The 14730-nt window shown below is 41.9% G+C and overlaps 1 long non-coding RNA gene across 1 annotated transcript; it reads left to right on the plus strand.

Moving 5' to 3' along the window:
- Positions 1-9642: 9642 nt before the first annotated feature.
- Positions 9643-14365, plus strand: LOC141107318 (uncharacterized). Its single transcript, XR_012235862.1, has 2 exons — positions 9643-9745; positions 14283-14365. It is a non-coding gene; the product is annotated as an uncharacterized lncRNA (long non-coding RNA).
- Positions 14366-14730: the final 365 nt, after the last annotated feature.

A 14730-nucleotide genomic window follows, 5' to 3' on the forward strand; every position in this document is an offset into this window, starting at 1 on the left:
AAAAAAAAAAAAAAAAAAAAAACGTTTATTTTCCAAAAACATCAGGGAAAAAAAAAAACTGTTCAAAAGACTCATTATGCCTCATGGATTATACGTTGGGGTGTTTGCTTTCCAAAATGGGGTCATTTTGTGGGCAATTCCTTTGTCCTGGTGCTCCAGGGCCTTCAAAAGTGTAATAGGTGGTTGAGAAATGAGATGTGCAATTTATGCTCGTAGATCGCCTGATGGTGCTACTTCAATGTTGGGCCTTTGTATGTGGCCAGGCTGTGTAAAAGTCCCACACATGTGGTATCACCGTACTCGGGAAGAGTAGCAGAATGTATTTTGGGGTGTAATTTGTTGTATGCATATGCTCTGTGAGAAATAACCAGTTAATATGAAAATTATGAAAAAAAAAATCTTCCTTTTACAAAAAATTGTGGGAAAAAATTACAACTTAAAAAAACTCACCATGCTACTTAATACCTTGGAATGTCTACTTTCTAAAAAGGGGTCATTTGGGGGGTATTTGTACTTTTCTGACTTGTTAGTACCTCAAGAAATGAGATTCACCTGAAGGCCTGATCAGATGTTTTCAATTTTCAGTGATTGGCACCATAGTTTGTAGACTCTCTAACTTTCACAAAGACAAAATAATATACACTAATTTTGGGTTATTTTTACCAAAGATATATAGCAGTATAAATTTTGGCCAAAATTTATGAAGAAAAATTACTAATTTGCTAAATTTTTTTGACAAAAACAAAGAAAAAGGCAATTTTTCACAAAATTTACGGTCTTTTTTTTATTTATAGAAAATGTGTTAAATACCGCGCTGTCAAAAAGAGATATGAGCAGCTGACAGAAACAAGTGATCTAAACCTGTGCAAAACAAAGTGAAAATTATATACAAGTGCAGCGCATATATAATGATTTTTCGTATGTTCTGAACTACCAAATTTGGGGTTCCTAGCACCAAGTGGCCCTGAGATATGGGGCCCCAAAGTCGGTTCAGAAAATGTCAAGCACTTTTCTTCAGCAGAGAATGACATTTTCCGAACCGATTTTGGGGCCCTGTATCTCAGGGCCACTTAGTGCTAGGAACTTCATCTTTGGATATGTTGTGGAACCAGTTCCGCTGGGGTTGCACACCAAATTTGGGGTTCCTAGCACCAAGTGGCCCTGAGATATGGGGCCCCAAAGTCAGTTCGGAAAATGAAATTTTTTTGCTGCAGAAAAGTGCTTGACTCAAGTATAAGTCGAGGGGGGGCACTTTCAGCACAAAAAAAGTGCTGAAAAATTTGACTTCTACTCGTGTGTGTGTATATATATATATATATATATTAAGCGAGTTCATCAAGGTGTATATGAACACCAGAAAAAGTGTAGAAAAATAATGATGGCGTAGTGTTGATAGCAGATCCACCACCGTGTAGAAAAGTGGGGGGCTTACCAAAGTGATTGGACACAGACTGGTATACACCAGCTGTGCCAATAAGGCTTGTGTAAATAAGGATCTCTAAAGATGCAGCGAAGAAAACCAAAATATGGAAAGGTAATACTGTAGTGTTGATAGCAGATCCACCACCATATGGAAAAATGGGGGGGCTTACCAGAACAATTGGACACAGACAGGCGTACACCTACTGCGCCAATTAGGCTTGTATAGATGAGGATCTCTGGAAATATGCTAAGGATAACCAGGATGCTTGTAAGGGTTGTATATGGCAGAAGTAAATCCGGTCAGATATCCACAGCATATATAAAAAAGATGCAAAAGCACATAGCATAATACTGTATAAAAAAAGCTTTACAGCCCATTTATTAAGATAAAACACTCACATTTGTGAAGATAAAAAAACAGCGCTGAGAGTAAATGAAAGACAAGGCAGTGTGGGTAGTAGGGTTGTCCCGATACCACTTTTTTAGGACCGAGTACAAGTACCGATACTTTTTTTCAAGTACTCGCCGATACCGATTACCGATACTTTTTTTTTTTAATGTCACGTGACAGTGTTTTTTTTTTTTCATTTTTTTTTTTTTTTTTTTAACAGTGCTTGCTTTTTTTTGGGGGGGGGGGGGGTGAACGTTGTATGTGTGTGTTATTTTTTTTTTTTTACAATTTTTATTTTTTACAATAATATTTCTTTTATTCTTTATTGTTTTTTTTTTTTTTTTTTTTTTTTAATCAGCCCTTTTGGGGGGCTTTGGTGAGATATCAGGGGTCTTAACAGACCTCTGATATCTCCCCCTTGAGACAGAGAAAGAGACAGAGGATAGAGAATCCCCAGTCCCTTTCTCTGCAGCGTCAGCTGCACTGACAATGAATGGAGAGAAGACAGCGGCTTCTCTCCATTCATAAACTGACACATCGTAATCACAGGAGATTACAATGTTTCAGTTATGTGAATGGACAGAGTCAGCTGACTCTATCCATACACAAAGGAAGGAGGAGGGGGAGGACGGAGGAACTGAGGGGGAGAACGAAGGGGACAGATAAGAGCAGAACGGAGGGGACAGCGGAGAGGGACAGATAAGAGCAGAAGGGGGGGGGGGACAGCTGAGAGGGACAGAGGAACGGAGGGGGCACGGAGGAGGATGCAGTGACAGTCAGCTGTGAGCGATCACCGCTGTCTGTCACTAAAGCTGGTGAAAGCCGCGGGGGGAGAAGCTTGTAACTCCCCCACGCGCCGATCACAGCTGACAGTTCAGGTATCGGGGGAAGCATCGGGAGCATTTGCCCGAGTACAAGTACTTGGGCAAATGCTCGGTATCGGTGCCGATACCGATACTAGTATCGGTATCGGGACAACCCTAGTGGGTAGCATCAGCAAGCGGGATCCTGGTTATCCTTACCCTATTTCCAGAGATCCTCATCTATACAAGCCTAATTGGCGCAGTAGGTGTACGCCTGTCTGCGTCCAAATGTTCTGGTAAGCCCCCCCCATTTTTCCATATGGTGGTGGATCTGCTATCGACATTACAGTATTACCTTTCCATATTTTGGTTTTCTTCACTGCATCTTTAGAGATCCTTATTTACACAAGCCTTATTGGCACAGCTGGTGTATACCCGTCTGTGTCCAATCACTTTGGTAAGCCCCCCACTTTTCTACACGGTGGTGGATCTGCTATCAACACTACGCCATTATTATTTTTCTACACTTTTTCTGGTGTTCATATACACCTTGATGAACTCACTTACTATATTTTTTTATTCTTTGATGTACATACATTTAAATGGACATTTTTTTTGGACTTCTGTTCAATCAGCGTGCTAATTTAATTATTTGCACAAATTATTAATATCTCTTGCTTTTTCGTATGTTCAGAACTACAGATAATCATTATATATGCGCTGCACTTGTATATAATTTTTTTATTTATAGCACAAAAAATAAAAAAACCCATTAGTGATTAAATACCACCAAAAGAAAGCTCTATTTGTGTGAAAAAAAGGACACAAATTTCATTTGGGTACAGTGTTGCATGATTGAGTAATGGTCATTCAAAGTGTGAGAGCACCGAAAGCTGAACATTGGTCTGGGCAGGAAGGGGGTTTAAGTGCCCTGTATTGAGGTGGTTAAGCCGAACCGGCAACACTATGCTGTATAGTTACTACTTTTGGATACGTCCTCCAACCGAGTCACCAGGCCCCTCCTATAGACCAGCACGCGGCGTGATCTCTCCAAGATGGGTCCTCCCCTGGGATCTCCTCGGTTGTCCAGCTTCGTCACACAGGACCGACAGCTCAGGACCATTCCTCGGCCGCGGTGGTAGGCTCTGGACCCACCCCTGCGCCGCTGTATCGTGGGCTTCCCGATCGGAGGACCACGAGGTAGCTCCTTAACGCATACCTGTCGGCCAGGAGGGCCAGCAGGTGGCTGTAAAACGAACCCCAAAATATGGCATCTGTCCCATAAATACCCTCTTCCCAGAATGCAACTCGGAGGACCACCTCCACAGAGCTTGCCTCCGAGACAGAGGAGCATCCATACACTTCGACACCTTGCCTTTCCAACACTGACCAGTGGCAACAGCGACACCCACCGGTCAGCACGGAAACGCCCACAACGTCAGCCAAGCTGGAACAGAGGCAAACTTTTACCTTCCTAACGCCCAAATTACTAAATTTACCTAACATGCGGTAGATTGCAAATCTACCAGCGCTACACTTTATTCAACACGTTTGTGCATGCACTACCTGCTGCTAAATTGTCAGTATTATATATATGAAGAAAAGCTGAAGTTAAAGTGGTGTTCCGGCCGAAATGATACTTTTTCAAATAAAAATCCCCCTATAATACACAAGCTTAATGTATTCTAGTAAAGTTAGTCTGTAAACTAAGGTCTGTTTTTGTTAGTTTATAGCAGTAGTTTATTTTATAAACTTACAGCAGGCCGTGGCCATCTTAAGTGTGGGCATCTGAAGCCAGACTGTATTTCTTCCTGGATCTCATCCTTGCAGATCTCGCACATGCTCAGTGCAGCCCAAGCAGTGTAATTGGTTTCAGGTCAGGTTTCCACAGCAACGGCAGTGTCAGAGGAAGTTGCCCCTTCCCAGAAGGCATTGCAAACAGGAAATGATGCGATGGGCCACGGCCAGGGAGGAGGAAGTGAAAAATTAATACAGCAGATATACAGTAGGCGCTGAGAAAAAAAAATTAAAAAATATATTCAATTCGTTTACAGTGCACAGTTTAGTGAGGGATGCTGAAGAGTTGTAAAAGTGGGTGGAACTCCACTTTAATAAAGAAGATATCATAAAGGTTTGGTGTGCTCTTTAAACCTATTGCTTCCATAGAACGGCGCTAGAGGAATTATACAGTAAAAGAGTCTTGTTTGGACTAAAAGGTCAGAGATTACAATTCTAATGCCACAGCGCATAAGGCACTTCATAGTGCTGCGCCTGCCACACAATCCACTCCCTGTTTAGGGGGGGGGGGCATAAAACCTTTAGAATTATGTTGCTCCAATGAGAGATTTTATTTTTTATTTAACTTTTGAAAAGTGTTGCTTTTATAACCAATGAGTTGGTATTTGGGGCTCTGTATCTTTGAACCTCCACAGTAAAATCAGACCGTATTGTAAGATGTCATAGAGAGGGGTGTGTATGACATATCTGCATTGTAAACGTATTGGTCCAGTGGGAGATTTTGTTTTTTTGACTCATTTAGAAGTATTGGAAAAATGTCACTGTGTAACCAATGGGTTGGAATTTGCGGCTCTGTATCTTTAAATTTGCACAGTAAAATCATACCGTATTGTAAGATGTCATAGAGGGGGGTGTGTATGACACATCTGCGTTGTAAACGTATTGGTCCAATGGGAGATTTTATTTCTGACCCACTTTGAAGTATTACAAAAAAAGTCAGTTTGGAACCAATGGGTTCATATTTGGGGCCCTGTATCTTTAAATTTGCACAGTAAAATCATACTGTATTGTAAATGTTAGAGAGGGTGATGTATGTGTGACAACTCTGTGTAATCATTATTTTATATATTACATTATGTTATATTTAGTTTTACTGTGTTGAAAATTCTACCAAAAAAACTTGTCTGATAGCGAGACCACTGAATTGCAACTGTCTGGCTTCACTCCAGTGAGAAGAGACGGGGGAGGAATATGACTTATATGTAGTGTCAGTATAGGAAGACTGTAAGCAGTATAGTGTAGGTCTCAGTATAGTCGGTGTAGACATTATAGTGGACAGGGTATTTTTCAGTATTGTGGTTAGTATAGTGTGGTGTAGTGGTCAGTATAGTCGGTGTGGACAGTATAGTCAGGGTAGTGGACAGTGTAGTGTAGTTCTCAGTATTGTGGTCAGTATAGTGTAGTGGACAGTGTAGTATTGTGGATAGTGTAGTGGACAGTATTGTGTAGTGTAGTTCTTAGTATAGGGGTCAGTGTAGTGTAGTGGACAGTATAACAGTTCTGTGGTCTCCATGTTCTCTCCTCATTGCCGTGGTCTCCGTGTCTCCTTCAGAGTCCTTCAGTCTCTATTCATCCCCCTCCCCCCCAATTAGTCCGGCAGTCTCTGTAATTCCCTCCACCACTTTAGCGGTCTCTGTGTTCAGCCCCGTCCCCCACCTAGTCCTGCAGTTCCTGTGACCCCCCCCCCCCATCACTCTTGCGGTCTTGGTGTCCCCCCACCTGTCCTGAGGTTTGTGTGTCCCCCCCCCCCCCCCCACGAGTCCTGCGGTCTCCTGTTCCCAATACCGGGAACAGCCAGGGTCCCCAATATCAAAGCCAAAACCATCTAATGACAGGAACAGCCAGGCCTCCCATATTCAGGTACAGTGAGGACCCTCCATATCAGATAAAGCAGGAACTCCTGAACACTTGGCAAAACCCAGACCCCCAATAGTAGGTACAGCAAGGACCCCTAATATTAGGTACACCCAGGACCCCTCAATACAAGATACACAACTGGAACCCCCAAATATTAGGTACAACCGGAATCCCAATAGTAAGTACAGGCAGAGCCCCCAATAATACCAAGAACATCCAGTATCCCCTAACAGGTAAAGCCAGAACTCTGTAGTATTATATACAGCCAGGATGCCCTAATATTGGGTACAGACAGCCCCCCCTCAATATTATTTACACCCAAGACCCTCAATATTACAGCCCCTTCCCCCACTCTGACGTTCGTAGAGGGGAATAGCCTGTGGTGAATAGCTTCCCTCTCTCCTCAATCTGCACAAAATAAATCGGATATTTCTTGCTGGATTCTATAACACAAGTCTTTACATAGGGAATGGATTTATTATATGAGGGTGCAGCCCCCACATGTCCTATTATACAGGGACAGTCCTCATCCTGCACCCCTATCTCTGACCTGCGTCCCCCCTTTTTTTTTTTTTTTTTTTTCATTTTCACATCTCCGTATAAAGCAAAACTGATTTTTATTATTCAAAGGTGAAAATCACATCCAATCATTCTGCATTTTGGTTTCTATGACATCCAAAAACATTTGTTTTTAAAAACTGAACAAGAACCATTCATTATTTGTTAATGATTTTATTAATTAACAATGAATTATTTATTAATGAACAATATGTATTACTATTTATTAAGGATTACGTATTTTATTTTTTTAATTAATTATTTATTTGTATTTATTAACAATTACCTCTGTATTTTTACTAATTAACAATCTGATGATGATCATCATCATCCATCAGCTTACTGGCCACCTAAACCCCCTTCCTGCCCAGACCAATTTTCAGCGCTCACACTTTGAATGACAATTACGCGGTCATGCAACACTGTACTTGTATGACATTTTTATAATTTTTTCACAAAAGGAGCTTTCTTTTGGTATTTAACCTAGTCGCGCCTGCGCTATAGCCGAAAGACAGCTGCAGCGTGGACGCTAATTGCCGGGAAGCCGTCCCTGGACGTCCTCCTGTTTACTTCCGCGATGCGCGCTCCCGCGGGCGTGCATCAGGGAAGTTCTGTGCTGGCCGTGTCCCTTGGACACAGCCAGTCACAGATCGCTGAAAACTGCCAATCATAGCGGCCGTTTTCAGCGCGATCGGCGGTACCAATGAGAGATGATCTCATATGTAAACATATGAGATCATCTCTCATCGCCGGCTCTCCCTCCTCACACAAAGACAGCGTGTGAGGAGGGAGAGAGAACCGCTGCGGCGGTAAGTAAAAAAAACGAAAGAAAAAAAATCTGTCCCCGCTGCCATCTATCAGTGCCATCTGTCATCAGTGCCACGTATTGGTGCCATCTGTCATCAGTGCCATGTCAGTGTCACATGTCATTGTCCTGGTGCTCCAGGGCCTTCAAAAATGTAATAGGTAGTCAACAAGTTAGATGTGTAATTTATGCTCCTAGAACACCTGATGGTGCTCCCTGCATGTTGGGCCTCTCGATGTGGCCAGGCTGTGAAAGTCCCACACATGTGGTATCAAAATACTCAGGAGTAGCAGAATGTATTTTGGGGGGTCATTTGTGGTATATACATGCCATGTGAGAGAAATAACCTATTACAATGACAATTTTGTGGGGGGAAAAAAAAAATCTTCTTTTTGCAAAGAATTGTGGGAAAAAATGACAACATCAAAAAGCTCACCATGCATCTTACTAAATACCTTGGAATGTCTACTTTCAAAAAAGGGGTCATTTGGGGGGGATTTGTACTGTCCTGACTTGTTCGGGTCGCAAGAAATGAGATAGGCCTCAGTACATCAGGTGTGATCAATTTTTTATGATTTGCACCATAGTTTGTAGACTCTCTAACTTTCACAAAGACCAAATAATTTCCACTAATTTGGGTTATTTTTAACAAAGATATGTAGCAGTATAAATTGTGGCCAAAATTTATGAAGAAAAATTAATAATTTGCAAAATTTTATCACAAACTAAGAAAAATGCGTGGTTTTTTTTTTTTTTTTTTTTTTTTTTCAAAATTTTCTTTTTTTTTTTTTTTTTTTTCATTTATAGCGCAAAAAATAAAAAACCCAGAGGTGATCAAATACCACCAAAAGAAAGCTCTATTTGTATATATAAAAAAAAGGACAAAAATTAATTTGGGTACAGTATTACATGACTGAGTGTCATTCAAAGTGTGAGAGCGCTGAAAATTGGTCTGGGCAGGAGGGGGGTTTAAGTGCCCAGTTGTCAAGTGGTTAATTACAGCTGGGGTTTTTATTTTTTGCTAAACAAACAAAAAAGATGGAAATTTTTTTTTAAAAGAAAAAAATCATGTTTCATAGTTATAAAATTTTGCAAACAGGTAATTTTTATCCTTCATTGATATGTGCTGATGAGGCTGCACTGGTGGGCAGTGATAGGCACAGATAATACGGCACTGATGGGTGGCACTAATGTCCACTGATAGGTGGCACTGATGGGCAGCACTGTTGATGAGGCACTGATGGGCGACACTGATAAGTGGCTGGGGGGCTATTGGTCACCTTATTAAAACGTATGTCAAGGCAAATTTTTTTTTTTTTTAGCTAGGTCTTGGATGGAGTGGGAAAGGACTGGAACCCCCGGTCAAGCATTTACTACTATCCAGAACTCCCATCACTTCCTGTCCTGCTGACATTTATTCAAACAGGATGTGAGGGGAACTCTCCAACAGCAACACAGACAGAAATGGAAATACTTTTATTTTATTTATTTTGGGGGGGGGTTAAATGTTTTAAGTTCTAAAATATAGATCAATGTCCCATGTTTGCTAATGATTTTTTATTACTTTATGTTTATAGGTGATTATCCAGATGGCCAAATTACAAATTATGATGAAACTGGCGGGACAGATACAGTTCAGCCGAAAAATGATATTCCAGACGGGACGGACAGAAACCATCCATCAGATCCATCACAACCAACCAGTAAGTAAATTGTTGTCACTTCCAAGGAAGACTCATGATTTAAGACGTTCTGAAGGCCCCAAAAGGCTCCAACGTGCAATGAGATCCTTCCAAAGCAATCATTCATAATTTATTATTATAATTATATAATAAATCATAATTATTATTATAATATATAATAATTATAATAATACATATTTATAATAATTATTATTATTGAATTAATAATAATTCAGATGTCGTTATTACGCCGTCTTTTTTTGGACGGCTGATGCTGATTGGTTCCTTTTAGCTTTAATAATCATATTTTTTTTTTCTCTCTTCCTTTAGAAATGACCGTCAGATACATCTTGGCATTACCTATATTGGGGATGCTCATCCTAATATTACTCTTGCTGATGGTTGGCTTCTGCATATTAATGCGTGTCTGGTAAGTGTTCTTTGGTATTTACAGAAATTACTAACCTAGAATCGTGGGGTCTATTTATAAAAGTTGCCACAGGAATTTCCCCTATTTTTCCAATTGGGGAAAAATGTGCGGATCCTGGGTGAAAGTTGGGTGAATCTTGGGTGTAAACATTTATAAATAGACCCCAATGTGTATGTAAAACCCAAAACTATTTTTCGGCACGTTGGCATACAGAGTTGTCAAGCCAATTTCTTTTCTTTTTTTTTTAGGGAGTCTTTTGCAAAGGGTCTTGCCTGGTGATCCTGCCAGTGAAGGCGGTGCTTGGTTTTCGGGGTCCCGTGCGCGGCTAGGCTCCCAAAAAGTCTCACACATGTGGTATCCCCGTACTCAGGAGAAGCAACAGAATGTATTTTGGGGTGTAATTTCACATATTCCCATGGCATGTTTGAGCAATATAACATTTAGTGACAACTTTGTGCAAAAAAAAAAAAAAAAAAATTTTGTCTCTTTCCCGCAACTTGTGTCACAATATAAAATATTCCATGGACTCGACATGCCTCTCAGCAAATAGCTTGGGGTGTCTACTTTCCAAAATGGGGTCATTTGGGGGGGTTTTGAACCTGTCCTGGCATTTTATGCACATCATTTAGAAGCTTATGTCACACATCACCCACTCTTCTAACCACTTGAAGACAAAGCCCTTTCTAACACTTTTTGATTACATGAGAAAATTTTTTTTTTTGCAAGAAAATTACTTTGAACCCCCAAACATTATATATTATTTTAAAGCAAATGCCCTACAGATTAAAATGGTGGTGTTTCATTTTTTTTTTTCACACAGTAATTGCGCAGCGATTTTTCAAACGCATTTTTTGTGGAAAAACACACTTTTTTAAATTTGAATGCACTAAAACACACTATATTGCCCAAATGTTTGATGAAATAAAAAAGATGATCTTAGGCCGAGTACATGGATACCAAACATGACATGCTTTAAAATTGCGTACAAACGTGCAGTGGCAACAAAATTAATAACATTTTAAAAGCCTTTACAGGTTACCACTTTAGATTTACAGAGGAGGTCTACTGCTAAAATTACTGCCCTCGATCTGACCTTCGCAGTGATACCTCACATGCATGGTGCAATTGCTGTTTACATTTGACGCCAGACCAACGCTTGCGTTCGCCTTAGCGCGAGAGCAGGGGGGACAGGGGTGCTTTTTTTTTTTTTTTTTTGCTTTTTTATCTTATTTTTAAACTGTTCCTTTCATTTTTTTTTTTTTTTTTAAATCATTTTTATTATCTAGGGAATGTAAATATCCCCTATGATAGCAATAGGTAGTGACAGGTACTCTTTTTTTTTTAAAAAAAAAAATTGGGGTCTATTAGACCCTAGATCTCTCCTCTGCCCTCAAAGCATCTGACCACACCAAGATCGGTGTGATAAAATGCTTCCCCAATTTCCCAATGGCGCTGTTTACATCCGGCGAAATCTAAGTCATAAAATGCTCGTAGCTTCCAGTTTCTTAGGCCATAGAGATGTTTGGAGCCACTCTGGTCTCTGATCAGCTCTATGGTCAGCTGCTGAATCACCCGGCTGCATTCTCAGGTTCCCTGTTGAGACAGGAGAGCCAGAAAAAAACATGGAAGACGGTGGGGGGGGGGATTCCCTCCCACTGCTTGTAAAAGCAGTCTAGAGGCTAATTAGCCGCTAGGATTGCTTTTACATGAAAGCCGACCGCTGGCTAAAAAGAATGATACCAAGATGATACCTAAACCTGCAGGCATCATTCTGGTATAACCACTCAAAGTCGTGAATGGCGTACCTGAAGACAAAAAAATGGTTAACAATAAAGCACAGTAAACGGTAAAGTATAAAAAATTGCATACCTGAAAAACAAACATGATAAAACATAATAACAATAAAACATTGCATAATAGATACAGTAAAAAAGAGCAGAACAATAGAGAGAATAGGGAGAGAGAACAATGAAACGACAACTATTTTTTTTTATTTTGTTTGTGTGTTTTTTTTTTTTTTTACACTTTTTTTTTTTTTTTTGTAACTAACTTTTTATAACTGTAACCGGTTCCAGGTTCGGGTCTCTCAAAATGCGATGGCATCTTGGGAGACCCTGTGAAAGTGTGTCCTAGTCTGTGCAATGCTGTACCCTACGCTAATACTCAACTAGTGCATAGTAGCGTTCAAAACATTCACCAATGCAAAGACAGGATTGTCAGGACAGGAGGGACAATAATAGCGGGTGTCACGTCTATATCCGCGCTTGCTGCAGACACAACATCTTTTTTGGGGGGGTTCGTTGGGTAGGGGTACTCGGAGGACATAAAGAAAATGCCTCTCATGGCACCTGACTGCATTTGGTTGGGGATGTGAATGGGGGAAGTACGGGCGCTGCAGAAGTGGTGGGTTCCCAATTAGGATTGGCGAATGCAGCAGGAAGGGCACTATGGGCACGACGGGCCTGTGTTTGTCTTTTTGGTGGCAGCGGGACACTACTTGTGCTTGCCACCTCACCAGCTTGAACTGCACTTATGGACTCGCCACGTCACCACGTGTTACTGCAGTGCTGTTTGACTACGACCGGGGTGTACTAGGCCGCTGGCGCTTGCCAGTTCACCAAAACGCTACAAAAAAAGTGAGCGATCGATACTGCATTTGGGTAAGCTGGGCCGGGCGGAGGGGCAAAACGCAGGTGCTAGCAGGTATCTGGGCTGATCCCGCTAACACTGCGTTTTTGGGAACCCTAACTTGCTGGGGACGCTAGTATAGATCTGATCGGATCAGATATTGATCCGATCAGATACTATACCACTAAGGGAGGCGTATGCTGCGTGTGTGGGTGTTAGCGGTACTGGCGCTAATCTGACGCTGCCTGGGGCTGGTGCTTACCAGTTCACCAAAACGCTACCAAAAAAACTGTTAGCGATCGCAGGGATCAGGCCTGACTCTGCAAACGCTGCAGTTATGCGTTTAGTGTTTTGTAAGTGTCAGTGATCGATCGATACTGCACTTGGGTGGGCTGGGCCGGGCGGAGGGGAAAAACGCAGGTGCTAGCAGGTATCTGGGCTGATCCCGCTAACACTGCGTTTTTGGGAACCCTAAACTGCTGGGGACGCTAGTATAGATCTGATCGGAACAGATATTGATGCGTTCAGATACTATACCACTAAGGGAGGCGTATGCTGCGTGCGTGGGTGTTCGCGGTACTGGCGCTAATCTGACACTGTCTGGGCGACGCATATCACCGCCGGGCGATTAGGGGGCTAAACCTTTATTCGGTAATAAACGGCGGGTGCCCTGACACTATAAAAAATAAACGAACTAACCAGCGTCACCCGTAACAGTTATACGGTGATCAGTGGTGAAAGGGTTAACTAGGGGGCAATCAAGGGGTTAAAACATTTATTAGATAGTATATGGGGGTCCCTGTACGCTATAAAACGCTGACGGCAAACCTAAATATTTTACGTTCCTAACTAGCGTCGCCAGTGACACTAATACAGCGATCAGAAAATGATCGCTTAGCGACACTGGCGACAGGGGGTGATCAAGGGGTTAAAACTTTGTTAGGGGGGTACCTAGACCTACAGGGGGCTAATACTCACTGCCCTACCACTTCTAACTGTCACAAACTGACACTATTGCAGTAATCAGGGAAAAAAAAAAAAAAAAAACCTGCTTGGTGTCAGTTTGTGACGGGGGGGGGAAATCGGGGGGCGATCAGGGGTGTAAGGTATGCCTGGCATGTTCTACTGTGTTGTGTGTGAGTGTTGGTGCACTTACATGTCGTCTCTCCTCGGCGCTGGAACGGAAACTGGCCAGCCGAGGAGAGATGACATCACATCCTCTGCCCCTGTGTACTATACAGAGGCAGGGGATGTTTCTCATTGGCTGGGAGCGATCGCGAGGGGGGGGGGCTGCGATCGGATGGTCTCCCCCCTCGTCTTTCATCGCTCCCAACCAAAAGCCGACCGCCGATGGCACCGGGGGGGGTCCTATCAGACCCCCCCCCGCCCGCGGGAAGGCAATCGCGTACCAGGTACGTGATTTTGCCTGCCCGTGCCGCTCTGCTCACGTATATAGGCGTGAGGCGGTCGGCAAGTGGTTAATATTTCATTGGTGACCCTGCCAATAACACACCTTTTGTGTTAGGGTGGCCATGCCTACTCCTCCACTGTATTGCTGGAGGAACAGCGTTGTCACCCTAGAACAGGAGAACAGGACTCCATAAGACAGGGGAGGTGTTCTATAGTCCACATAGACAGCCAGGAACAATGTAACTGATAAGAGCGCAGTACAGGAAGCTATAAGCTCACAATATTTCTGGCAGGATAAATAGGTATATTTTTGTAGATATCGAACAGATATAACAAAACGCCCCCAACTGTGTTATTAACAGACCAAAACGGTGCAAATAAAAGAAGAACATTGTTAGGGATTATATACACTTTAAGAAAAACGTGATGTTTCCATGTATTATAATGTTAGCGCTTACACAATGATGATGGTTTTAACAATTTCTTTTCTTTTTTACAGTCGTGAGCAAGAAAGGACTTTGGCGGGCATATTCAAAAAACTGAAGGCAGCAGAACGATATGGGACAGAGGACACCACATCTAGTGAGAGACGAGGAGAGCGCTGCTTAGAAGGCAGAGAAGATATCTAAATAAAAAGAAGTAAAGACTGTCCCTATCCCTTGAAAAACGACAAGTGCGAAACATGTCGGGCTAGTATGAAATAATTACCATCTGTGAACCTGTAGTGTACATTTTTTCCTTGTCATTCCCTATTTTTGACCACCTTGTTTTAATTTTAATCCCAAAAGGAATATGTCTGTTACTCTATATAATATATGTGTTTTTTAAATGTAAACAATAAACTGTTTTTTTAAAAAAAGAGAAAAGATATACAGCTTTTCCGTATGCTTAATTTACTTGCACCGTGAAAATCCCTCTCCTTTGTATGTCCATCTAAATTAAACGTA

The sequence above is a fragment of the Aquarana catesbeiana genome, linkage group LG09, assembly GCF_042186555.1.
Source record: "Aquarana catesbeiana isolate 2022-GZ linkage group LG09, ASM4218655v1, whole genome shotgun sequence".
NCBI lineage: Eukaryota > Metazoa > Chordata > Amphibia > Anura > Ranidae > Aquarana > Aquarana catesbeiana.